The sequence below is a fragment of the Mesocricetus auratus genome, unplaced genomic scaffold (assembly GCF_017639785.1).
Source record: "Mesocricetus auratus isolate SY011 unplaced genomic scaffold, BCM_Maur_2.0 Super-Scaffold_100676, whole genome shotgun sequence".
Classification (NCBI taxonomy): Eukaryota; Metazoa; Chordata; class Mammalia; order Rodentia; family Cricetidae; genus Mesocricetus; species Mesocricetus auratus.
The window spans coordinates 99898886-99925128 of NW_024429266.1; the positions used below are offsets into that span (position 1 = coordinate 99898886).

Here is a 26243-nt window from a genome sequence, read left to right on the forward strand (position 1 = left end):
CCACCAATCAGCAGGAATTCTAGAAAACTGTGCCCACATTTCCAAAATATGACTATAATGTTTCTTTCCAATAAAGAGGTGTGGTTACAAATCATTAATCCTTAGCTTTGTGTGAGCCCCATTTCCCACTATCAGGTCTTGGTTTCCCTCTCAATTTCAATTGCAGAGATCTGACTTCCTGCAGTTATCTTTAATGACAGGCATTTGGTCAGTGTATGTATGTCCCAGGCAAAAGCATTCCATCTAAGACATTCCAAGATATCCAAGGACATGGAATTAGCATACACCCAAAGTAGTTGATTCATAGCTACCTAGATGGATAGAACAAATAAGCATGCCCTGGATTTCCCTCACTGGCAGATAGAGGAAAAATAACCTAAACTATCCCTGCACTAAAAGATTCTCAATCTTCTCATTCCAGTTTATATTCTACCTCAGAATATACTCATTCCCCTGAGAAGATAAAGAAAATGGTAATCAACCCCTTCCCTCATCCTCAGGGAAAAATCAACATTCCTGGAGACCCATGCTGCCACAGAGCTCTGGGAGTCACCTGGTTCTCTTTGTTGTATAAATTAAACTTGATTTATAGCCCTAAGCAATTGATGCCAAAAGACTCTCTTATCAGGAAACCATACCAAAAGTGAGACAAGCAGATCACAAGCTACTTGCTCACATTAGCCTGTTGTTTTACTAGGCTGCCTGGTTACCCATACTCCCTATGCATGCTGGGAGACAAGCAGCCTCAAGTAAAAAAGGCAATATTTGCCTTATGAGTGATTTTTTCCTTAATATAACCTTATCATGTAATCACTTAAAAATGTACTGTAGCATACTAGTCTTCCCTTTTCTAGAATTCCATGATGATTCAATCTCTTAACTAACCTTCTTACCCTTAAGGAGTTCATAGGACATCCATGGACTCTCTTAACTCCCCTTATGTGATGATTCTTACCTGTGTTTTATGGTGCAAAAGAATTCCAGGCCTGGATATCTCCAGGTCTGGGAGATAACTGGTTTAGGGATACATAAACTGAAAATATTTGAGGACAAAAAAAGAAGTAAGGAACATGCAGAGGAGCAAATGTGTGTGAGTCATTTCTTTTTTTCCCTCAGATTTTTGTTTCTTTGCTTATTTGTAGTACCTTTTTAAGAATCAGGCCTTTTGATAGGAACCTCATTCCATAAGTCCCAGTGTCTCTGCTTACACAGAAAAGATGAATGTATCAAAAATGTATGGGGCCTCGGGAAGTAGATAAGTATTTATCCCTGGCATTCGAATGTACTTTTTGGAACACATTCAACATGGAGTGTTGTTCTCTCAGCCTAGACATGTGGGGGAGGGCCTAGGCCCTGCCATGGATAATATGAAAAACTTTGGTGATCCCTCATGGAGAGAGAGCCTCATGCTCCCTGTGGAACAGAGTGGGGATTGGTTGAGGGTTTGGTGAGTTGTTGGGTAGGGGGTTGGGGAGAGGGGGGAGTGTGAGGGAGCTGGAATTGACTTGTGAAGCAAGCTTGTTTCTAATTTTAAAAATCTCCAATAAGACAAAAAAAAGTATGGGTAGATGTAACATCTTCAGCATTATAAGGAATAATTTTAAAAGCAATACAGTGAAATATGAACCATAAATAAATGATGATTAAATATTTATGAGGGTTTTTAAGATAAAATAATGTAGTAGAAAGATTGTCTACTTCAATACAAACAAAGATTGTGGGAAATTGTAAATAATGCTACTTTTTTGGTACTTTTATTTAGGAAATTTCTCTTTCTTTAATATACATGGGTGATATGAATGAGTTATTTTCTCCAATTTGCTGTTTTGATTTTGTTCTACACGAAGAGAAATATCATGAATATGAAGTTGCTATGAAATAGGTTATAATTTTCACTGAAGAAGAAATACGTTCTGGGTTCCAATTTCAGTGAACTTAACAACAGGTAAAAATTGATTCAAGTTTAACCACCTCAAGTCTCTTTGCACAAAGACACTCTCTGATGCACAAGCAAATATTGGCTACTGATGTCATAAGAACATTAAAGTCATGCTAAAGTCAGATTCTTCTAAAAATTAAAATGTATCACTTAGCTTTCTTGTGTGTAAACATGGCAAGAACTGCATCAATCAGATTTCCTTTATACTCTATGGGCATAATCCCCAGTGTGTTCTTATGGGGTGGGGGTGATCATGTTTAGAGATATCCTGTGGATCATCCTTGTTGCTAATAATGTATTAGACATCATGCTTGGACTTTTTATAGTACAACTCAAGTCTTATTCTTTAGATATATTTCTTCTATGACATTTGAGTATCTGTTAAACATTTCTCTACCATCTATTTTCTGTGCTTTTGCTCAAATGTTAAGGTAATAAAATGGCACACTATCATGGACAAAGAATCAAAAATTTGTTCCCCATGAATCCTTGCCAAACAGCCTCTTCTTGTTTCCAGTTAACTGGTCTATATTCCAATCTGAGGCACTGATTAAAAGTATTCATGAATTGACAGAACCTTAATGAATGTTGATTAATGCACTGTATATACCAGATTCTAGAAAAGGACAAAGTCGCAAGTCGCAAGTTCCAAGAATTTTTTTTAAGATTATTTAGATCGCATTGCAAATGGTTGTGAGCCACTATGTACTTGCTGGGAATTGAACTCAGGACCTTTAGAAGAATAGACAGTGCTCTTAACCTCTAAGCCATCTTCCATCCAAGTTCCATAAATTGTACCAGGAAGTTTCTTGGTTTTCAAACTGTTTTGACAAGTATTTAATGTATTAAAATCCAGAATTAAATTGTTTTGTACACTTGTATCAAGTGATAAGAGGAGAATACATGTGAAATTAAATGAAAACTCAATGCTACAATGACTCATATCAACATAGTATGCTGTTTCTTCACATCCTAGACCTGTCGAAATTGTCTCTTCTCTGTTTTGTGTAGTTTGGTCTTGCTCACATGGCTGCATATTTTACAGAGAACTTCATGGATTATGCCTAAATTCAGACTCCAGTCCTTCAATGACCCTGGGCAATAACTTATGTCTCCTTATATGAGCTGAGCCAACTCCCCATTTGGGGTACCTCTCACTATAGTGCATTCTGCAGAGTTCCCTAAACCCAAAACTGAAGAAGCACTTGTTTTGGTTCACACATATTTTCCCTCCATCAACCTGGATAACTGCCCTGCACTGCAGATGACAAACTTCTGAAAACAGCTTCATCTCTTCCCTTTCACAGATATATCCTTCCATAACTGCCTAGGCAGCCCCACCCAAGTTTACTCTTTTTTACACATAAATAAGGGCTAGAAAAACTGCTTTGGTTTATTTTATTTTTGAAATACAATATTTTGTTGTTTGTCTTGTAATTGTATATAATACACCTGATCACATTCATTCACTTCCCATCTTTCCAGATGCATCACATCCTTTGAGACCAAAGAAAATAAGAAGAAAATCATAGCCGTGCGGTGGTGGCACACGCCTTTAATCCCAGGAGTCGGGGGGTAGAGACAGGTGGATCTCTCTGAGTTCGAGGCCAGACTGGACCTACAGCCTCCAAAACAATACAGAGAAACCCTGTCTCGTAAAACAAACAAAAAAATCAAAAAAAAAAAAGAAAAGTGTAGGTCGAATGAAAATATACCAAGTTTGTATTTGTTACTCATATGCTCACGGGAGCATAGTCAGAATCTCAAGGGCAGCATCTTCTCTACCCCCACCCCTGCCAGAAGCCATCAACTGTGAAGAGTGACACTTCAAGATCCCTATCACAATTTTATGAGTTTTCTTCAAGGGCTTCCTGTCTATCCTGCTTCTTGTAGGATGGATAACGGATAAGAACATTGACGGGGGGGGGGACACACAGGCCTTTATCATCCTCTGAGGAGCCCCAATAAGAGAAAAGAGTGAACTGTTCTCCATCTGGGAGCTCCTATATTGGCTCTGAGTCAGGATGATCATGAAGGTGGACTTGGACTGCACACTTGTAGATGGAGTCTACACAAGCTCCAGGCTGCTACACACCACCCTGCTGGTCCTATTCCACTGTGACATGTTCTCCCTGACCATTGCTACCTGAAGCATGCTCGCACATCAGTCACCACCACCACATCTCCAATTCCAACTCCCTGATCTGTGCGTGTAGAGTTCAGTTCCTCCATCTTTCCCACCACTCCACCACATGGCATTGCAAACTACTCGTTGGAGAGATCTTACATCTTTACATGCATAGACACATAAATACTCATAGCAGCTAGGTAGGGCATCGAGGGAAGGATCTTCTCAAGCTGCACATCACAGACTATCACCCTGTTCTTGATTTCAGCCACCCTCGGACTCGGTAAGCATAGCTGTTGTGCTTGTTGCCAGAGGGTGCTCCCTCCTCAGCTCCAGGTCCCCTCCTCCCAGCACAGGGCGAAGCCATGCTGGTTCCTTAGTGTAGGCTGGCCATAGAAAAGCTGGGCAAACTGTTAGGCACTACAGATACAAGCATAACCAACAGAATACCAGAGATGGAAGAGATAATCTCATGTGTTGAAGATAACTAGGAGAAACTGATTCATCAACCAAAAAAAGTCTTAATTCCAACAAATCCCTAACACAAAACATCCAGGAAATATAGGACACCATGGAAAGACCAAACGTAAGAATAATAGGTATAGAAGAAGGTGAAGAAAACCACCTCAAAGGCGCAAAAAACTATTTAACAAAATCATAGAAGAAAACTTTCCCAACATAAAGAAAGACATGCCAATGAAGGTACAAGAAGCTTACAGAACACCAAATACAGTGGATCACAATAAAGTCCCCTCACCACATAATATTCAAGATCCCAAATATACAGAATAAAGAAAGATTATTAAGAGCAGCTACGGAAAACAGCCAAGTAACACAAAAAGGCAAACCTATCAGAATTACACCTGACTTCTCCATGGAAACTATGAAAGTCATATGGTCCTGGATAGATTCTGTATTAACAGTAAAAGATCATGGATGCCAGACCAGACAACTATACCCAGAAAATCTCTCAATCAATATAGATGGAGAAAACAAGATATTCCATGACAAAACTAGATTCAAGCAAGACATATCTACTAACCCAGCCCTACAGAAAGTTCTGGAAGGCAAACTCCAACCCAAGGAAGTTGACTACAACCAGAAAAACATAGGCATTAGATAATCCCACTTTATCAACAGCCAAAAGGAAAAAGGGCCAGAATTCCACACGTAATTCCACCATCACCAACCATTCAAAATCAAAGGAGAATGAGCAGTCAATGGTCATTAATATCCCTCAATATTAATGGCCTTCATTGACCCATAAAAAGACACAAGGTAACAGAATGGATTCAAAGACAAAACCCATCCTTATGCTGTCATACAAGAAACACACCTCATTGTCAAAGACTGACATTACCTCAGAATTAAATGTTGGGAAAAGATTTTCCAATGAAATGGACACAAGAAACAAGTGGGGTTAGCAATCCTAATATCTGACTAATTAGACTTTAAAATAAAATCAATCAAAAAAGATGAATGAGGTCATTATATACACATCACAGGAGAAATCTACCAAGATGAAGTTTCAGTTCTGAACATCTATACCCCAAATACAAAGGCATCCAGGTTCATAAATAAACATTGCTAAAACTCAAGTCACATATAAAGCCCCACACACTTATAGTGGGATACTTCAACACCCCACTCTCACCACTAGACTAGAATACCAGACAGAAACTTAACAAAGAAGCAAACGGTCTAATAGAAGTTATGACCCAATTGGGAGTAACAGACATCTATAGAACATTCCATCCACATAAAAAAGAATACACCTTCTTCTCACCACCACATGGAACCTTCTCAAAAATCAACCATGGACTTTGCAAAATATCAAACCTCAGTGTGTACAAAAAGTTGGAATAACTCCCTGCATCTTATCAGACCACCATGAATTAAAATTAGAATTCAACAACAACACACATTGCAGAACCCCTACAAACACAAGGAAATTGAATAATGCACAACTGCACCATTCTTGGGTCAAAGAATAAGTAAAAAATGAAATTAAAGATTTCCTAGAATTCAATGAGAATTAAGCCACCCATACTCAAACCTATGAGACACTTTGAAAACAGTGCTAAGAGGGAAATTCATAGCACTAAGTGCCCACATATAGAAACTGGAGAATAGTCATACAAGAGAATTTACAGCATAGCTGAAAGCTCTAGAACACAAAGAAGCAAACTCCCCCAGGAGGAGGAGATGCCAGGAAATATTTAATCTGAGTGCTGAAATCAATAAAGTAGAAACTAGGAAAACAATACAAAGAATCAATACAACGAAGAGTTGGTTCTTTGAGAACATCAACAAGATAGACAAACCTTTGTCCAAACTTACCAAACAGCAGAGAGAGAACATGCAAATTAACAAAATCAGAAAAGAAAAAGGGGACATCACAATGGACTCTGAGGAAATTCAGAGAATCATAAGGTCATACTTTGAAAACCTGTACTCTACAAAATTCGAAAATGTAAAGGAAATGGACAATTTTCAGGATAGCTATCACTTGACAAAATTAAATCAAGAACAGATAAGCAGTTTAAATAGACCTATAACCCCTATGGAAATAGGAGCAGTCATCAAAGGTCTCCTAACCAAAAAAAAAAAGAATCCCAGGTCGAGATGTCCTCAGTGCAGAATTGTACCAGATATTCAAAGAGAAGCTTATAACAATTCTTCTCAAAGTATTCCACACAATAGAAGCAGACGAGTCTTTGCCAAACTCTTTCTTTGAGGCTTCAACAACCTTGATCCCCAAGCCACACAAAGACAAAACTAAGAAAAAGAACTTCAAACCAATATGCCTCATGAACATTGATGCAGAAATACTCAATAAAACACTGACAAATCAGATCCAAGAAAACATCAAAACAATCATTCACTACGATCAAGTAGGTTTCATCCCAGGGGTGCAGGGATAGTTCAACATATGAAAATCCTGCAATGTAATCCACCATATAAACAAGCTGAAAAACAAAAATCACATGATCATCTCACTAGATGCAGAAAAGGCCTTTGACAAATTCCAACATCCCTTCATGATGAAAGACCTGGACAGATCTGGAATAACAGGAACACACCTAAACATAATGAAAGCTATATACAGAAAACCAACAGCCAACATCAAACTATATAGACAGAAACTCAATGCAATTCTGTGAAAAAATCAGGAACAAGCAAGGCTGTCCACTCTCTCCATACCTTTTCAGTATTGTACTGTATGTTCTAGCTAGAGCAATAAGACAACAAAAGGAGATGAAGGGTATATAAATTGGAAAGGAAGAGTACAAACTTTCACTATTTGCAGATGATATGATAGTTTACACAAATCTTCCAGGGAACATTTACACCTTATTAACACCTTCAGTAGAGTGGCAGGCTACAAGATCAACTCAAGAAAATCAGTAGCTGTACTTAATACAGACAATAAAAGGGCTGAGAAGAAATCAGAGAAACATCACCCTTTAAAATTGCCAGAAACAATATAAAATACCTTGGGGTAATGCTAACCAAACAAGTGAAAGTCCTGTATCCCAATAACTTTGAGTTTTTAAAGAAAGAAATTAAAGAAGCCCTCAGAAAATGGAAAGATCTCCCATGCTCTTGAATAGGTAGGATCAATGTAGTAAAAATGGCAATCCTGAAAAAGCAATCTACAGATTCAATGCAATCTCCATTAAAATACCAGCACAATTCTTCACAGAACATGAAAGAACAATAATCAGTTTTGTATAGAAAAACAAAGACCCAGGATAGCCAAAAAACCTTACTCAACAAAGCAACATCTGGAGGCATCACCATCCCTGAACTCAAGCTCTATTATAGAGCTGTAGTCCTGAAAACAGTTTGGTATTGGCACAAAAGTAGACAGGTAGACCAATGGAATTGAACTGAACATACTCATATTAACCCATACATGTATGAATATCTGATCTTTGACAATGAAGCTAAAAATATACAATGGAAAAGAAAGCATCTTCAACAAATGGTGCTGGCATAACTGGATGCTGGCATGTAGAAGAATGTGGATAGATCCATGTGTATCGCCATGCCCAAAACTTAACTCCAAATTGATTAAAGACCTCAACATAACTCCAGCTACACTAAACCTCTTAGAAGAGAAAGTGGGTGGCACCCTTGAACAAATTGGTACAGGAGACAGCTTCCTGGACATAACACTAGTAGCACATAAAGTGAGGTCAACAATGAATACAAGGAACCTCCTGAAATTGCAAAGCTTCTGAAAGAAAAAGGACACAGTCAGCAAGACAAAAAGATAGCTCACAGAATGGGAAAAGATATTCACTAACCCCACATCTGACAGAGGGCTAATCTCCAAATTTAAAAAGAACTCAAGAAGCAAGTCTCCAAAATACCAAAGGATCAAATTAAAAAGTGGCCTCAGAACTAAATAAACAATCCTCAATGAAGGAATGTAGTATGGCTGAGAGTCACTTGAAAAAGTGCTCATCATCCTTAGCCATCCAGGAAGTGCAAATCAAAACAACTCTGAGATACCATCTTACTCATGTCAGAATGGCTAAAATCAAAAACACCAATGACAATTTATGCTGGAGAGGTTGTGGTGAAAGGGAAACACTCCTCCATTGCTGGACATCCACTTTGGAAAACAGTATGGAGAATACTCAGAAATATGGGAATAAACCTACCACAAGACCCAGCAACTCCACTCTTAGGCATATATCCAAAAGATGCACATTCATCCAACAAGGACATCTGTTCCACTATGTTCATAGTAGCAATATTTGTAATAGCCAGAACTTGGAAGTAACCTAGATGCCCCTTCACAGAAGAGTAGATAGAGAAAATGTTTTACATTTACACAATGGAGTACTATTCAGCAGGAAAAAACTATGGAATGCTGAGATTTGCAGGCAAATGGATGGCACTGGAAGAAACCATCCTGAGTGAGGTAACCCAGTCACAAAAAGACAAACATGGCATGTACTCTCTCATATATGGATTTTAGACATAGACCTTGGGAGTGCCTGGCTACAATCCCATGGCCAGAGAGTATGCTAAACAGAACCTTCATTCAATGGCTGATGGAAGCAGAGGCAGTCTCCCACAGCTAAACACTGAGCTGAACTCAAGGAATCCAGTGACAGACAGTGAGGACTGATGAGCAAAGGCATTAAGACTGGGCTGGTTTAACCCCCAGAAACAGCTGACCTGACAATGATCAGCTCTTGAATCCCAGACTGATAGCAGGGAATCCAGCATGGGACTGTTCAAGATCCTCTGAATTTGGGTGTCAGTGAGGAAGCCAAGATAATCTATTGAGCCTTGGGTAGTAGATCAGTATTTATCCTTGGTATACAAATGGACTTTGGGTTCCCATCCAACAATGAGAGATGCACTCTCACCCTGGACTCTTGGGGGAGGGTGTAGGCCCTGCCCTGGATAAAATGACAGATTATGGACACCCCCATCGAGGGCCTCACCCTCCCTGGGGAAATAAGGTGATATTGGAGGGGTTGGTGGGAGGGTGTGGGAGGAGGGGAGGGAAAGGGAGAGGGACCTGGGATTGACATGTGAAGCAACCTTTTTTCTAATTTAAATTTAAAAATAAATAAATCAATAAAAAGAAAAAATTTAGGTTGGTGTTTGCCTAATTAACATATCATGGACGTAATCAGTTTCAGGTCTGCTTCTTTAGTAATTACTAAGTTTCCATTCAGTCATAATAATCTTATAGTCCAAAACATCATATTTAATAAATCTATGTCTAGGTTTAAATCATAGTTGATCTAAACTTTTTCTTAGGTGTTAACTTCTATTGTTCCACCAAGCCATTTTATGTCTACAAATCTTAATTCTCATTTACTGAATTACATTATGTTGCAAAATGGATTGCATGGTTGAAACCTGGTTTACAGAGTAATCAGATACTGCTTTCAATTTCAAATCCTAACATGGGTATCTATGCAGTAGACATAGTGAAGTATTTAGTGGGGCATCTGATAGAACTCCCTCCATCTATTAAGTCAAAGGATAACTTCAGCATCCTGGGTTGTTTCCTTCTAAGAAAAGTCCAAGTGCAGACCTTGAGTCTGACCAGTAAGACAGAAGGATAAACTTAGAACTTTCTACATGTTTGAGGAAGAGATGAGGTAGAGGTAGTGAGGATGCAGAGTCAGGAAGCTAAGGATGAGTTGTGCACAGAGCTTAATGTGGGACAAGTCATTTCAGTTAGAGCCACATCCAGTGCTGTGGTCTATCTTAACAGAGTGTGACACAGTGCAGGGCATCATTGCAACATTAACCACCATATTGATCCATAGACTGACACCTGTTGATTCAGAATCACCTTTGAGGGAGCAAAGCTTGGTACTGCTTTGTGCTGCAGAACTAAAATTTCAGAGTGTAACTATTCACACAACTTAACAGACCCTCAATGACTCACATCAATAGCATTTTGGATAGCAGTATGTCCATTCCAGGCTTCATCCACACATCCCGTATGGGTAAAGGAGAGAACAGTCTCCTGATGCTTGTCCTCTGAGCTCCTCACATGCACTCATATGCACATTACTGTGAACTCGTATGTACACACAGAGTAAATTTTATATCCACTGAGAGACGTGTGTGAATGTGCAATGATATGTTATGATAAAGTTAATTACCTGGTCTTCTGTAACTATCAATCCATGAGACAACAATGGATAAGCAGGAAGGCTACCTTCTGGAGGACAGACTCTCAACACTTCCTCTTATACCTGGGCCCAGGGTGTAGAGAGAGCAGCCACAGCTGGAAAATGTCAACAGGGACAAACCAATGAGAGTGGAGGATGCTAAAGACAGGAATTGGCACTGTAGCAGTAAGAAAGGACACCAGATTCCACAGGCTCTGTGGGATTAGATTCAGCATAGTCCCTTCCAATTGCGGAGGACAAAGCTATGCATCTTAGTCCAGGCATGGAGAGAAGGGACTACACAGGAATTGAGTCCAGTGGAGAGTGAAAACCTGAGACTAAGAATTCTACCGGTGACAACAAAACCTTTGCTCAGTGTACCACCTTCACACATCGGGCCTGATAAAGACCTAAGTGCTGGAAACCTTGAACCTGACTCTGGCAGGGGCCTTACACGGTCCTTCCCACAAGTCACTGTGATGCACGAACCACGGGGGACCCTGAGATCCACCTGACAGAGCTCCCTCTCTTGTTCCTTATCAGGCTGCATGGATTCTGTGGAACTGATGTTTCAATCCATTGCTCTTTTCCATTCAGATCAGTAGTCCCCTTCTCTTCAGTGACACATTTTACTATAAAGCATCTGTGCATGATAAAAATGAAAGTGAAAGGCATCTGTTCTTTCCCCAACTTGCCCTTCCTGATAATGAGAAAACTGGCATTAGGGAAACTCCCAGAATTCCACAAGGATGACCCCAAATAAGAAATTAAGCAATAGTGGAGAGGCTACCTTAAATGCCCTTCCCCTGTAATGACATTGATGACTACCTTAAATGCCATCATAGAGCCTTCATCCAGTAACTGATAGAAGCAAGAGCAGAGATTCACAGCTAAGCACTGAGCTGAACTCCTGAAATCCAGTTGTAGAGAGGGAGGCAGGATGAGCAAATAGGTCAAGACCATGAGGGGGAAATCTACTGAAACAGCGGCTCTGAGCAACTGAGAGCTCACAGACCCCAGGCTAATAGCTGGGGAAACTGCATAAGACTGAAGTAGGTCCCCTGAAGGTGGGTGTCATTTGGAGTCTTGGGCAGTCTATGGTGCCTCTGGCAGTGGAACCAGTATTTATCCCTAGTGCACGAACAGGCTTTTTGGAGCCCATTCCCTGTGGTAGAATACTCTCTCAGTCTAGATACATGGCAGAGGGCCAAGGTCCTGCACAAAATGATGTGACAGACTTTGATGAATCCCTATGTGAGGCCTCCCCCCTTCTAAGGAATGGATGGGGAGATGTTGTGAGGAATGGGAAGTTGGGAAGAAGAGGGAACTGGGATTGGTATGTAAAATAAGATTATTTTTATTTAAATTTAAAACTCAATAAAAAGAAGAAATGAAATGGATTTTGTTCTGTGGAAGTATCTGGTTTTTATAAGTTTGTTTTGAATTTATATATTTACCATAAAATGTATTTAATGAATTTTATGTTTTCAATATCAGCCATAAGTATGTTTTTACACCCAATAATTTTCATGTTTCCATGTGAAAGGTGTATCTCCTATTTTATTTCTGGCAACAATGTGTTCTCCTAAAGAACCCATGATATGAAGGCACTTGTAGTCCCACTATGGCAAAATAGTGTATAGGACCTTAGAGTGGGATACTTGCTTCAATTTCAAGTTGTGTGAAGCTTAAATTAGTTTTACATTAGTATCCAGAAAATCCTGTGAAGGGCTTTCTCTAAGACAGGATAAATCCTGTGCTCATAGAGTGAATTACTTCTGGATACAGAGACATATAGATACAACACCAATCACACCAATCTGCTTACCTGGAGTCGAAGCAACCTGGACCAGAAAACCACAGGAGGCTGTTCTGAAATTGCTGCTGTATTGCTGATCTCATCCCATCAAGCTCAGCACTCCTGGATGGTTGTCACAGTGAGGATCTGGAGGATGCTCTGGGTTCTGGAAGAGGAAAGAGAAAACATAAGCAGTTCCTCCTGCAACACAAGGCCATGTGAGGGGAAAAGGCTGCACCACGGCCTTAAGGAAGCAGAAAAAGGACTGAAGATCTTATGAACTGATCCAGAAGGTACTTGATGGAGCTCAACACGCACTCCAAGTAAAACTCATAGCTTCCTTGAAAGGAGAATTTGATTTATAAACACCTGTGATCAATGGCATGCTTCAGTGTGAGCAAGGAAAGAACATCCTCCCTGACCACTCCTTCCTGTTCTGTTAGAGCTGAAATAGAAACCCAGGAAAAAAAGTACTGTAATATATAGATAAGGGAAAGAACACACAAAACTCAAATATTCTTGTCTATGAAGAATGTACACCCAATACAATAAAAATCCTCCAGGAAATAAAAAGTGAATCACCCAAGACAAGACTGTGAGTGCAAGATTATTCTAGAAAAGTCAGAAACTCATTGTAGTTTTAGTGGTATTTCAGTCAAGAGGAACACACATACATGTGCAAACACACACATATACGTATATATCGAATGATATATGTCTACACATATAAACACAATAAAAACACAGCAAGCACATTCTCACAAACACACAAAGTGATGCACATATGGTTATGTGCACATATCCACAAACATGGACACACAAACATGTATGCACGGGCAGGAAGATGTGTACATTTGCATTCATACACATGATCACATACACTCATACAGACACACAAAAGCACATCCAAGAACACATTACTTGCAGAACCTAGGCACTGCTGCCTAGGGATGACAGTACCACCCACAGTGGGCAGGCCCTCCTGTATCAATTGTGAATCAGCTTGGTATTTGCACAAAAATAGACAGGTAGACCAATGGAATCGAATTGAAAACCCGGATATTAACCCACACACATATGAACATCTGACCTTTGACAAAGAAACTAAAAATATACAATGGAATAAAGAAAGCATCTTTAAAAATGTAACAAATAGTGCTGGCATAACTGGAGGCTGGCATGTACAAGAATGTGGATAGACCCATGCAGATAGAGCCATGCACAAAACTTAAGTCCAAATGGATCAAAGACCTCAACATAAATCCAGCCACACTGAACCTCTTAGAAGAGAAAGTGGGTGGTACCTTTGAATGAATTGGTACAGGAGACAGCTTCCTGAACATAACACCACTTGCACAGACAGTGAGATCAACAATTAATAAATGGGACCTCCTGAAACTGAGAAGCTTCTGTAAGGCAAAGGATACAGTCAGCAAGATAAAAAGGCAGCCCACAGAATGGGAAAAAATATTCACTAATGCCACATCTGACAGAGGTTGATCTCCAAAATTTATAAAGAACTCAAGAAGCAAGTCTCCAAAACATCAAAGGACCCAATTAAAAAGTGGGCTGCAGAACTAAATAGAGAGTTTTCAATAGAGGAGTCTAAAATGGCTGAGAGGCACTTGAGAAAGTGCTCAACATCCTTAGCCACCCAGGAAATGTAAATCACAACAACTCTGAGATACCATCTCACTCCAGTCAGAATGGCTAAAATCAAAAACACCAATGACAATTTATGCTGGAGAGGATGTGGTGAAAGGGGGACACTACTCCATTGCTGGTGCGAGTGCCAACTTGTTCAGCCACTTTGGAAATCAGTATGGAGATTCCTCAGAAAAATGGGAATACACCTACCACAAGACCCAGCAACTCCACTCTTAGGCATATATCCAAAAGATGCCCATTCATACAACAAAGATGTCTGTTCCACTATGTTCATAGCAGCATTATTTGTAATAGCCAGAACTTGGAAGCAACCTAGATGTCCCTCAACCAAAGAGTGGACAGATAAAATGTGGTACATTTACACAATGGAGTACTATTCAGTAGATAAAAACAATGGAATCCTGAGATTCTCAGGCAAATGGATGACACTAGAAGAAACCATCCTGAGTGAGGTAACCTAGTCACAAAAAGAGAAACATGGCATGTACTCTCTCATATATGGATTTTAGACATAGATCTGGGGAGTGCCAGCCTACAATCCCATGGCCAAAGAGTCTGGGAAACAGAAACTTCATTTAGTGGCTGATCGAAGAAGAGGCAGACTCCCTCGGTTAAGTACTGAGCTGAACTCAAGAAAGCCAGTAACAGAGAGGGAAGACTGATGACCAAAGGGATTAAGACTGGGCTGGTTTAACCCCCAGAAACAGCTGACCTGACAAAGGTTAACTACAGCTGACCTGACAAAGGTTAACTCTTGAATCCCAGGCATCAGCCTGGGAATCCAGGATGGGACTGATCAAGACCCCCTGAATGTGAGTGTCAGTGAGGAGACCTAGGTAATCTATTGAGCCTTGGGCAGCATATCAGTACCCATCCCGAGTATACATAAGGACTTTGGACTCCCATCCAACAATGTGAGGTGCACTCTCACCCTGAACTCTTGGGGAAGGGTCTAGGCCCTGCCCTATATGAAATGATAGACTATGGACACCCCCATGGAGGGCCTCACCCTCCCTGGGGATATGAGGGGATAATGGGGGGGAGTGGGCACGGGAGGAGGGGAGGGAAAGGGAGAGGGACCTGGAACTGACTTGTGAAGCAACCTTGTTTCTTATCTAAATTTAAACTGAAAAAAAAAAACAAATGATCACATACACTCATACAGACACACAAAAGCACATACAAGAACACATTAATATACACATCACACACACATGAACACACACTTATATAGACAGATACATGTTCCTACATTGACAAACACATCACATACACTTAAATGTAAGCACACATATTTAGTTTTCATAATGGCCATTGAATGTTATTTAAAGTACTGACCACATACTCATGAAATCTGGGAAGCCTACAATGTCCTCTTTGTGCACTACAAATCCAGAACAACCTGAGAATCAGGGAGGAGAATCATGCTGCCCCAGCACACATTAGAGTGGTTTAAAATATCACTCTCAGTGTTCTGAGAAGTATGTTCACAGCATGGGCAATGACATGAGGACAACGTGTCATGGAGAATTCTGGGTGTGGTCCCAAGAACCATCAGAGAGGACCTTTCATCCTCACCTTGCAGGGGAACCAGTGTCATTACAAAGTGGCTTTCCCATGGAGAGGCTCATCCTCCACTCTCTGAAGTGCTCACTTCTGCAGTTTCCACTGATGAGGTAAACTCAAGCACACAGTTTGTGATAGCGAAGGCTGAATTCACACTTTCATCTGTAAAAGGAAAGGGGCATTGTGTAAAAGCTAATGTGAGTGAAATGTGGATTTCCTTTCAAAATCTTGTGTAAGATTGACTCATTCTATGTGACATCTTCAGCCCAAAATACTGAGTTGACAGTGGGAAGTCACTCATGGCATCTGAAAAGGTCTCTGCAATGTCTTTGTACTGCTCGTGTAAGACTAAAGCCTCAGTAAACTGAAAATTCCTTCCACAAACAAAGAGTAATCATGTGATAGATTTCCTTTTCCCTGCAATAACACACAAGCGACAGGCTCATGGAGGAGGCTCTAGTCACAGTGGCTCCTGGAACCTTCACTACTCAAACACATCAGCTACTTTTTTCACTGCACTGTATTTATGGTCAGTTTGTCAACAAAATACTTTATATCAGGATAGAAAAAAACAGAGTGCCATGTTGCAGAATAATCGTGTGCAGTGTTTGCTACAAATGGCTTTGTCTTATTTCTGTTGGCAAGAATTCTTTACTTAGTTCATTGATGAGACAGGAGGAAAGTACCTTTTTTTCTTCATGAACAGTTATTGTGGCTCCCCTTTCCAAGTAAACTGGGTCAAATGTCAAACCAACAGCCATGCTGACACCTCACGATATATCTGTATTCTACTTTGCTCACTTTATAGATACTTTAAATATGTTTACTTCGTCCTGCTTATACTTATCTATGTCAAAATAATAATCTGTCCTATAAAATATTTTTAAAATAATTGCAGACAATAAGCTAATTTAATACTAATGAGCACAATTCAATTTTTACTTTTCAAATCAATTCTTCCCCAACTCCTTTTATAACATTATAACTAGGATGTCTCTGAAATATTATTATAAAATATTTGATTAAAATAAATCTATAATATATTACAAGTTGGTTCTAACAAACACATTAAAATGCTGCAAAACTTATTTTATTTGTTGTCAATCTCTAGAATAATTAGCTTAACAAGAATACACAGGAAAATGGAATTATCCCATTCTCTGCGTCCAGCTCACCAATAGTTTTCTGTCTCCCTGAGAAGGGCTATGAAAGCCTGACTCTGGCTGTTCTTGTACTCTGTCCCTAGGACACAGTGAAATGTGAGAGTTGAACTGTGAGGAATGATGACCACTTGCCCAGGTGTCCTGAGTGAACCCACACTTCATTCCAGCAGGGAGGTTCCAGGACAAGGCTGGCCATGGAATATACTGAAGCATTTTATCTACTGCATGCAAGTCATTAAAGCCAAGACACTCAGCTTTAGAGGGGGAAGCAGAGTTTAGTGAAGTCAAACATGTGACACCAGTGTTTTTTCTGAGTTCAGGGTATGTGTTGGTGCATAGAGTCAGTGATAGAGCATGGATGTAGATACTTCTTTTATCAGCTAGCATCTGTTTACAGATAGAGTCCTGAGAAAATTTATCTATGATGCTCAATAGACAACACATTCATACAGTGCCATGCACAAAACATGTCTGAAAAAACCTTTGAAATTATAGTAAAAAAACAACTCATGAGCATTTCCTATATTCTCATTCCTCAGATTCACATAAAGAAAACTGGAATATGAGACATGATATCTGCCTCTGGTGGACACATGACATATAGTCATTGAATAATAAAACTAGAGTGTCCTTGCAATCGCTGCAATAGAAATCATCTACAGCCTTCCTTCCCTAAAAAGTATCATTGCATTCATTTCTTGGGCACTCTCACCACAGAGAGTAATGCCTGTGGGTCAGTAAAGGGCCTGCAGATGAAGCTCTCCAGAGACAGCTTCAGGGAACAGTCTGCTTTAATGCCCATGAGCACTACTTGTATACTGGAAGCCTATCGACTGGTTGGTAAGCACATTGCTTAAGATTAAGTAGTGAGAGTTCGTACCACCAAAGTCTCTATGAGGAAGAAGCTCATAAAAGGTTTCAGGAAGAAACAATAGTGTCAAACAGGACACTAGGCACACTATGTGCTTGTGTCACAGCTATGCAATGCCCCGTGTTGCTTAACAAGCTACTAGCCAACCTGCACAGCTTCCACCCTCATGCATCATTATTTTCCCAGATAACAAGCACATCCTCTTCACAGAAATCTTCTCCAAGTTTGATACCACAAAACTGTCATAGAATAATACTCCTGTGTACAAGTCATCTCATGAAGGAAAAGCTTGGAAATAGATTTATTTTACATTGAGAATAGTTTCTCTTAATATATGTAATAAATATTTCAATGATAACAAATACGGGGTGAAACTGATATAAAGAAAATTGTAATCGAATAAGCAATTAAGGAAGTGTAAGGAAGGAGACAGAACTTAAGTGCACTGAATAAAAGCCTGGAGCAATTACACACCTTGAAATTGCTTTCTATTGCTGTGATAAAACCCTAACTAGAACCAACATGGGGAAGAAAAGGCTTACTTTATACAACAGCTTGTGGTTCAGCATCCAGGGAAGCCAAGGGAGCAGTTCAAGGGCAGAGCTTGAAACAGAAACCAGGGAGGAACACTGCTTACTGGCTTGCTCCCTGGCTGAAGCTCAGCTACTTTCCTTGCCCAACCCAGGCACTGCTGGCTAGGGATGACAGTACCACCCACAATGGGCAGGCCCTGCTGTATCAATTGTGAATCAAGAAAAAGTCCCAGACAGGCCCAGGGTTCTTAACTGGGTATGAAGGTGGCATCCAAGATTCCCTTTCACAGTGTCCTGGAGCAAAGGAGCTGGAAGATTTCAGGATACAGGATGTACCATGCCCTTGGACCATCATCATCTGCCTCTGCTGACTTTGGAGCAGTTAGAGAAGTCAGTCACTCTAAAGATGGGGAACTTCTGGTGATAGTCATTTCTGAGTGTTGTAATTCACACATGACACTCTGGTCCTTGACACAGTTCTGTGCCACAGAAGTGCTAAGAGGCTAGGAGGAGAACAACTTAAAGATGCAGAGGAGAATTTAACATATAAAGACTTCTAATGTGAATTCTCTAAGAATAGGGAGTCAGAGATGAGTAGTTAGGAAGAAATAGCAGGTTGGTGAAGTTGAAGCAAACATGAAGTTCGTGGAGATTAGTAACCTTACACATGAGATGAATTTGTGTTAATTGTACTTTGTAGTCCCATGAAATTTATCAAATCCGGAAACTAACGAAATGTGAAAATTCCTGAAAATGGAAAAACAAAAAAATTGCAAGTCAATAATGTGGGGATAAATTCTCACACGTCTATAGAAATGGAAATATGAAAAGCATTTTTACTGTTTTGAAACAGAGTTACTTCAAATAATATTTTCTGTGAGTTTACCAAAGTAATTGGAATCATTGTTTCACTTAAACATAATGGGTTTGAGGATAATCCAATAGGGGGAGGGAAATAGAAACGGATAGGAAGAAAGAGAAAGGGAGGGAAGAAGAGAATGAAAAGGAGAAAAGGAAATGGCCCCGCTTTACACAGCCTGCCAGACAGAACCTATAGATTCCTGGCGATTCTCCCATCTAAAGGACAGAAGGCAAGTACTGTGCTTGAGGGCAAACAGCTGACTTGAAAATACAGACTGTCAGAAAACCGCAAAGCCTTGGTACAGTACAGCCCAGAACTCCTGGACTCAAGCGATCCTCCTGTCTCAGCATCCCAAGTAGCTGGGACTACAGGTGTGTGCCACCGTGCATGGCGCCCCAGCGTTTCTAAATCTAATATTAACCAGGATGCAGGGGAGTCTCACGGTTATGAGAAGCTGAGCTGCACTTCACTGAAGTGTCCCTGGGTGGACTTTATCCTGTCCCACAATGGAAACGCGAGTAGCGATCTTCTTCCTCTGGGTTGGGAATACGTGGCGATTTTCTTCTCCTGCTGGCTCAGCGAGATAGCACTGACTCTCTGAGAAGCAGACGAGGCAGCTGGCAGCGCACTGAAACCCAAGTTTCAGAGCCTCTGAGGCCAGAGTTCCTCCACTCCCAACCGTCTTTTCCAGTTACCTGCCCACACCTAAGTACGCATGTGCAGAGCTCCTGGGCAGAGACCTGGTCACCACGCAGCCGCAGTGTGTGTGAAATAAGCCCCGCCCCGAGGGTGGAGCCTCGAGAGTCGAGGGTTGGGCTGAGGTATTTTCATTTGGAGGGACGGACTGACAGCTAAGTGGGTGGGAGAAGTCCTTGGCTTGGGTTGATGTTAGGTCCTATCGTGTGGGATATGCAACAAGGGACGGGCTTGATGCTTGCCCAGATAAATGGGGATTGCCATCTGATGTGGTGCATCAAGTTCTCCAGGGAGGCGGCGCTTGTTTTTATGTCGGGTAGGGCGGGGTTTCTCAGAGGCCAGACAGGGATGGGGTTTGGCAGTTGGGCAGAATTTTGGGGACTTGCTCTTGGGTGGGGGGACTGGTGCTGCTGCAGGGCAGGTCTTGCCGCAGGGCGGGGTTTGCTTCTGCCGATGTGAGGGCGGGGCTTGTCTGTGGGCGGGGCCTGACACAGTACCCAGGGAAGATCCCTAGCCAGGTCTCAGAGCCACACCACCATCCTGGAGCCCTGGGTAACTAGCCTTGCCCTGTTCCATTCGCTGCAGCCTTTGTAGAGCTGCCGGGTGGAAGGTTGACCTGCCTGGCCACTGCACACTCTCCCAGGCTGTCCTGGTGACCCGCCTTGTCTGGGAGAGGTGGGGTTGATCTGTCCCCAGCGGCTGCCCTAGACCTGTGCATTTTCTGTCTGTATAAACTGTGCAGAGAAGGTCCTGGGGCGACGCTCCCAGTGCCAAGTAGTTGATATTTTATTAAACTGCTGCTTCCTTTTGCTCAGTTTGGAACAGCTGGAGGCCTGCCCAGCTTTGAGTTGCACACAAACAAACAATTACCTTTTAGGTGTAGACAGGTTTCCAGTAATGTTGTATTTGATATATATTTATGTGAAGGCAGTTATTATTTGTTTGAAATTAGAATATAAGCAGGTAGTGTGTTATTTAGAAGAATTTGTGCTAAGATTTTTGTCTGTATTTAATAAAAGAAGAATGTAAGGTCTAATTTTTCCCTTTGCATTGACTGTCGGTGTAACTAAAGATTAGTTGAGGAAATTGGGGATGTAAGGTGGGGTACCAGGTTAATAATCCCTTAGATACTAGGTTATAGATACTAAATTGACTGTTTAGCTATTATAATAAAGTTCAACTTGCCGTTGTGACTGTTGTTGATTTTAAATACCGTTAAAATTGTGTTTAGCTCGTGAGAAAAAAATATCCTGTCAGCATCTTTAAGCCGTCTGTCTCCAGGCCATCCTCTTCCCTTAAGCACATGGCCCACTGGTGTATTTCACTTAGCACCAAAGATATCCTTGATATCATAAATAAAGCAGCTGTAGGATCAGCAAGCTCCCTCCTAGTCCTTACCCACCATGATCTCTTCCTGAGTCGTTACTTCCTTCAGACACACAGATGTCTATTTGTTTACTGAACTCAAGCTTTGTGTGCACGTGTGTCAGTATTTCATGGCTGTGTTCTTAGTGCCTAGAAAAAATTGGCAACAATCATTGTGATGGATGGATGTGTGTACTTGGTGTGGAGAAGGAATGGTTAAAATCACACATCAAGATAAGGCTACTTGTTGACAAAATATGTTAAAGACTGCATAGTTAAGAAGTAAATGGCATAGAAAGATAAGGTGGTGTTTCCAGAGGTGGGACAAGTGCTCCCTGAGATTCTTTTATCTCCCCATCCAACTCAGTGAGATCAGCCCACTGACTGTAAATGTTTTCCCAAACTCCATCCTCCTTCATTCTGCTTTTTAAGTAACATCCAAATTATGTTTCCATCCTTACAGTTTGAACAGCATTTTTATTTAATATTTAAAGAGAATAACATGTGAAGGGAAGGAGAGATGATGAATGCTGCTTCACTTAAATCCATCCTGTACCAATATGAAAAGGTCTTCTTCTCCACAGTGACAGAGATATCACATTACATTAAGCAACACAATCACAATGAAGTCCATACAGGATTTTATTCAAATGCAGAAACACACAAGCTAGCTCTTTTTAAAGTTTTACAAATTAATAAAGAATGCCTATTGTAAGAAACCTGACAACAGTGTCTCTTGAATTATTATAAATAATCCAGTATCACAGGGTGCAAATGGTTTCTGCTCTCACACTCTTTCCATGTCAGGGATCGCCAGGCTGAGACTGTGTTCTCTAAGTGTCATTTAGTCTAAGATTGTTCACTCCATTGACTCAGACACAGGAGTTAATCTTACTCCACCACACTCCCCTTGTCATTAGTGAGCCTGGTCTCAAATATGAGATGCCTTGGCTGTCACTACATTCCACATCGGCTGAGAAAATTCCTGCTCTGACAGCCCCATGGAGAATATGACCTTAGTCCAGCAAGATCAGCCAAAGCAATAGCAAGTGTGGGCCAGGAACACTGGGACTCTGGCATGAAAAGCTCCTCATTCTTAGACTCATCCTGGAGTGTGAAGATACACTTAAGGAAATGGAACACACACATATTGAGGTTATTTAGTGGCCCATCATTAATAACAGGGTCTTTTCCTGTTCTTTGAAATCTACTTGAAACAAAGGACGAACACTGCAATCATTTGGGGTGTCAGAAGGGCGCTGATGTACATTTAGGCACCATGTTTATAATAATGAAGATTTGGCTGATTTGAGATGTTTCATGCCTGTCAAAGACCACACATATGATCTCAGTAAAGAAAAGTAAAATTAAACAATAAAGATATCTGTCAGTTGATTCCAAACAATAAATCTTAAAATTCTGTCAGTCACACATTGCCTTTATTCGAACATGCCTTTCTGTCAGACATAGTTTTCGCCTGTCAATATGTAGTATCCTTATGGGACTGATATTAAATACACACATGAGTTAACTGTGTCCACATAGAACCCGGAAGTCCCTAACAGCTTGTTTTCTTTTCCTGTCCATTGCAGTTGCTGGATTTGTGCTTATGCCAGCTGAGAGAGTTTTGCAAACATGTTTCTTCCTGAGTCTGAGAAAAATGCCTCTGGTTGCCAAATGACCAAGAGTGCAGGGAGAGTTTTACTGGGGTTGTGACATGGAGAAACTTAAGTGAGAGAATAAAGAGTGACATTAGAGCCTGAATAATACAATCAATTGTCATGGAAATGACAACAAAACACAAGAAAGTCCCCTAATATGAATATGAACTGATCAGGCGTCAAAGACAATTTGAATTATAGTAGGGGCAGCATTGTCTTAGTTGGGGATTTTTTCAATTACTGTGATAAAACACTAACCAAACGAAATTGGGGAAAAAGTGTTTATTTCATCTTATAACTTAGAGCCAAATAATGATGTGAAGCTAATGCAGGAACACAAGGAGGTAGCTGATGTAGAAGACATGGAGGAATGCTTTTGTTTTGTTTTGTTTTTTGTTTTTTTTTCATTTTTTTAATTTTAATTTTAAATAGCTTGTTTTACATGTCAATCCCAGTTCCCTCTCCCTCCCCTTCTCCTGCAATCCCCTTCCCCCCCCCCCAGCCTCCCACCCTATTGCCAATTCCTTCCACATACAGGAAATGGAGGAAAAGATAAACCAAACAATTCAAGAGATAAACAAGTCTCTCAAAGAAAGCAGAAAGCCAAGAACAAAAAAAAAAAAAAAAATACAAGTAAGTGAATGAAACAATTCAAATTGTTCAATTCAAGTTTCTGTTTCCCAGACTCTCTGGCCATGGGATTGTAGGCTGGCACTTCCCCAGATCTATGTCTAAAATACATATATGAGAGAGTGCATGCCATGTTTCTCTTTTTGTGACTGGGTTACCTCACTCAGGATGGTTTCTTCTAGTGTCATCCATTTGCCTGAGAATCTCAGGATTCCATTGTTTTTTTCTGCTGAATAGTACTCCATTGTGTAAATGTACCACATTTTATCTATCCACTCTTTGGTTGAGGGACATCTAGGTTGCTTCCAAGTTCTGGCTATTACAAATAATGCTGCTATGAACTTAGTGGAAAAGACATCTTTGTTGTATGAATGGGCATCTTTTGGATATATGCCTAAGAGTGGAGTTGCTGGGTCTTGTGGTAGGTTTATTCCCATTTTTCTGAGGAATCTCCATACTGATTTCCAAAGTGGCTGAACCAGTTGGCACTCCCACCAGCAATAGAGGAGTGTCCCACTTTCACCACATCCTCTCCAGCATAAATTGTCATTGGTGTTTTTGATTTTAGCCATTCTGACTGGAGTGAGATGGTATCTCAGAGTTGTTTAGATTTGCATTTCCCGGATGGCTAAGGATGTTGAGCACTTTCTCAAGTGCCTCTCAGCCATTTTAGACTCCTCTATTGAAAACTCTCTATTTAGTTCTGCAGCCCACTTTTTAATTAGGTCCTTTGATGCTTTGGAGACTTGCTTCTTGAGTTCCTTGTAAATTTTGGAGATCAACCCTCTGTCAGATGTGGAGTTAGTGAATATCTTTTCCTATTCTGTGGACTGCCATTTCCTCTTGTTGACTGTGTCCTTTGCCTTACAGAACCTTCTTAGTTTCATGAGATCCCATTTGGTAATTGTCGATCTCAATGTTTGTAATACTCGTGTTATGTTGAGGAAGCAGCCTCCTTTACCAACTGTATCTCCCAATTTCTCTTCTAAGTGTTTCAGTATGGTTGGATTTATGTTGATGTCTTTGATCCATTTTGGCTTAATTTTTGTGTAAGGTCTGCATGCAAATATCCATTTATTCCAGCACTATTTGCTCAAGATGCTTTCTTTTTTCCAGTGTATATTTTTAGATTCTTTGTAAAAAATCAAGTGTTCATAAGTATGTGCGTTAAAGATCAGGGGTTTCAATTTGATTCCCTTGGTCTACCTGTCTATTTTTGTGCCAATAGAGCTTGTGAAATAGAGCGTGAAGTCACATATGGTGATGCCTCCTGAAGTTTCTTTAGTTTATAGGGATGTTTTGTCTATCCTGGGTCTTTTGTTATTCCATATAAAGGTGATTATTGTTCTTTGAATGTTTGTGAAGAATTGTGCCGTAATTTTGATAGGAATTTTATTGAATCGGTAGATTGCTTTTAGCAAGATTGCCATTTTTATTATGTTGATACTACCAATCCAAGAGCATGGGACATCTTTCCATTTTCTGGTATCCTCTATGATATCTTTCTTTAGAGAATCAAATTTCTTGATATACGGATCTTTCACTTTTTTAGTTAATGTTATCTCTAGATATTTGATGCTGTTTATGGCTATTATAAAGTGTGATGTTTCTCTGATTTCTTTCTCAGCCACTTTATCATCTGTATATGATAGGGCTACAGATTTTTTTTTGAGTTAACCTTGTATCCTGGCATTTTGCTGAAGGTGTTTATCAGATCTAGGAGTTCCCTTGCAAAGTTTTTCAGGTCACTTATGTAAAGTATCATATCATCTGCAAATAGTGAAAGCTTGACTTCTTTTTTCCTATTTATATCCCCTCATTCTCCTTTTGTTGTCTTATTGCTCTAGCTAGAACTTCAAGTAAATATTGAGGAGATATGGAGTGATTGGCAGCCTTGTCTTGTTCCTCATTTGAAAGGAATTGCTTTGAGTTTCTCTCCATTTACTTTGATATTAGTTGTTGGTTTACTGTATATTGCTTTTATTATGTTCAGGCATGTTCCTGTTATCCCAGATCTCTCTAGGAACTTTATCATGAAGGGGTCCTGGATTTTGCATAAGGCTTTTTCAGCTTGTAGTGAGATGATCATATGGTTTTTCTTTTGCAGTTTGTTTATATGGTGGATTACATTGATATATTTTCTAATGTTGAACCATCCCTGCATTCCTGGGATGAAGCCTAAGTGAACATCATGGATGATTTTTCTGATGTCCTCTTGAATGATATTTTATTGAGTATTTTTGCATCAATATTCATGAGGGAAATTGGGCGATAGTTCTTTCTTAGTTGTGTCTTTGTGTGGCGTGTGTACCAAGGTAATTGTAGCCTCATAAACAGAGTTTGGCAGTGATCTATGTAGGAGGAAGCCTGTATGCCGCCTTTAACCATGTGAGTTACTAGAGGCGCATACAGATGAGGTGATAAAAGAGCGGTTTACCACACCACTAACCACACCCACATTAGGAATGACTAAAGACTTATATGGATGTAAAGATGTATACGTACGTAGGCGGTGAACTACGTCACAAGCCAGGCCCACTTTTGGGCATGGCTAGGGGGGCATTATGGGGGAAGGCATAAAAGAACAAAGAACGGAAGTCTTGGTCTCTTTTCCCGGATTTTGGCTTCCAGTTCGGCAGCGGAAAACTACTGGGCTCATCTGGCTTACTTGTTTGGTATCTTGTGACTAATTTCTACAATAAAT

General features: G+C 40.4%; 1 long non-coding RNA gene across 8 annotated transcripts in view; it reads right to left on the reverse strand.

The window, feature by feature from the left end:
- The window catches only part of LOC121136718, an 88747-nt gene extending 68823 nt beyond the window's left edge, over positions 1-19924 (reverse strand). For 2 of the 8 annotated variants that reach the window (XR_005873792.1, XR_005873794.1), the window contains exons 1-3: positions 19630-19916; positions 15771-15920; positions 12555-12690 (exon numbers count right to left, since the gene is read on the reverse strand). This is a non-coding gene — a long non-coding RNA (uncharacterized LOC121136718). Of the gene's footprint in view, positions 1-10487; positions 10843-11237; positions 11370-12554; positions 12691-15770; positions 15921-18334; positions 19073-19608 lie in introns of those variants that run through there. The other 6 variants (XR_005873790.1, XR_005873789.1, XR_005873788.1 and 3 more) reach the window with 6 other exon arrangements.
- Positions 19925-26243: the final 6319 nt, after the last annotated feature.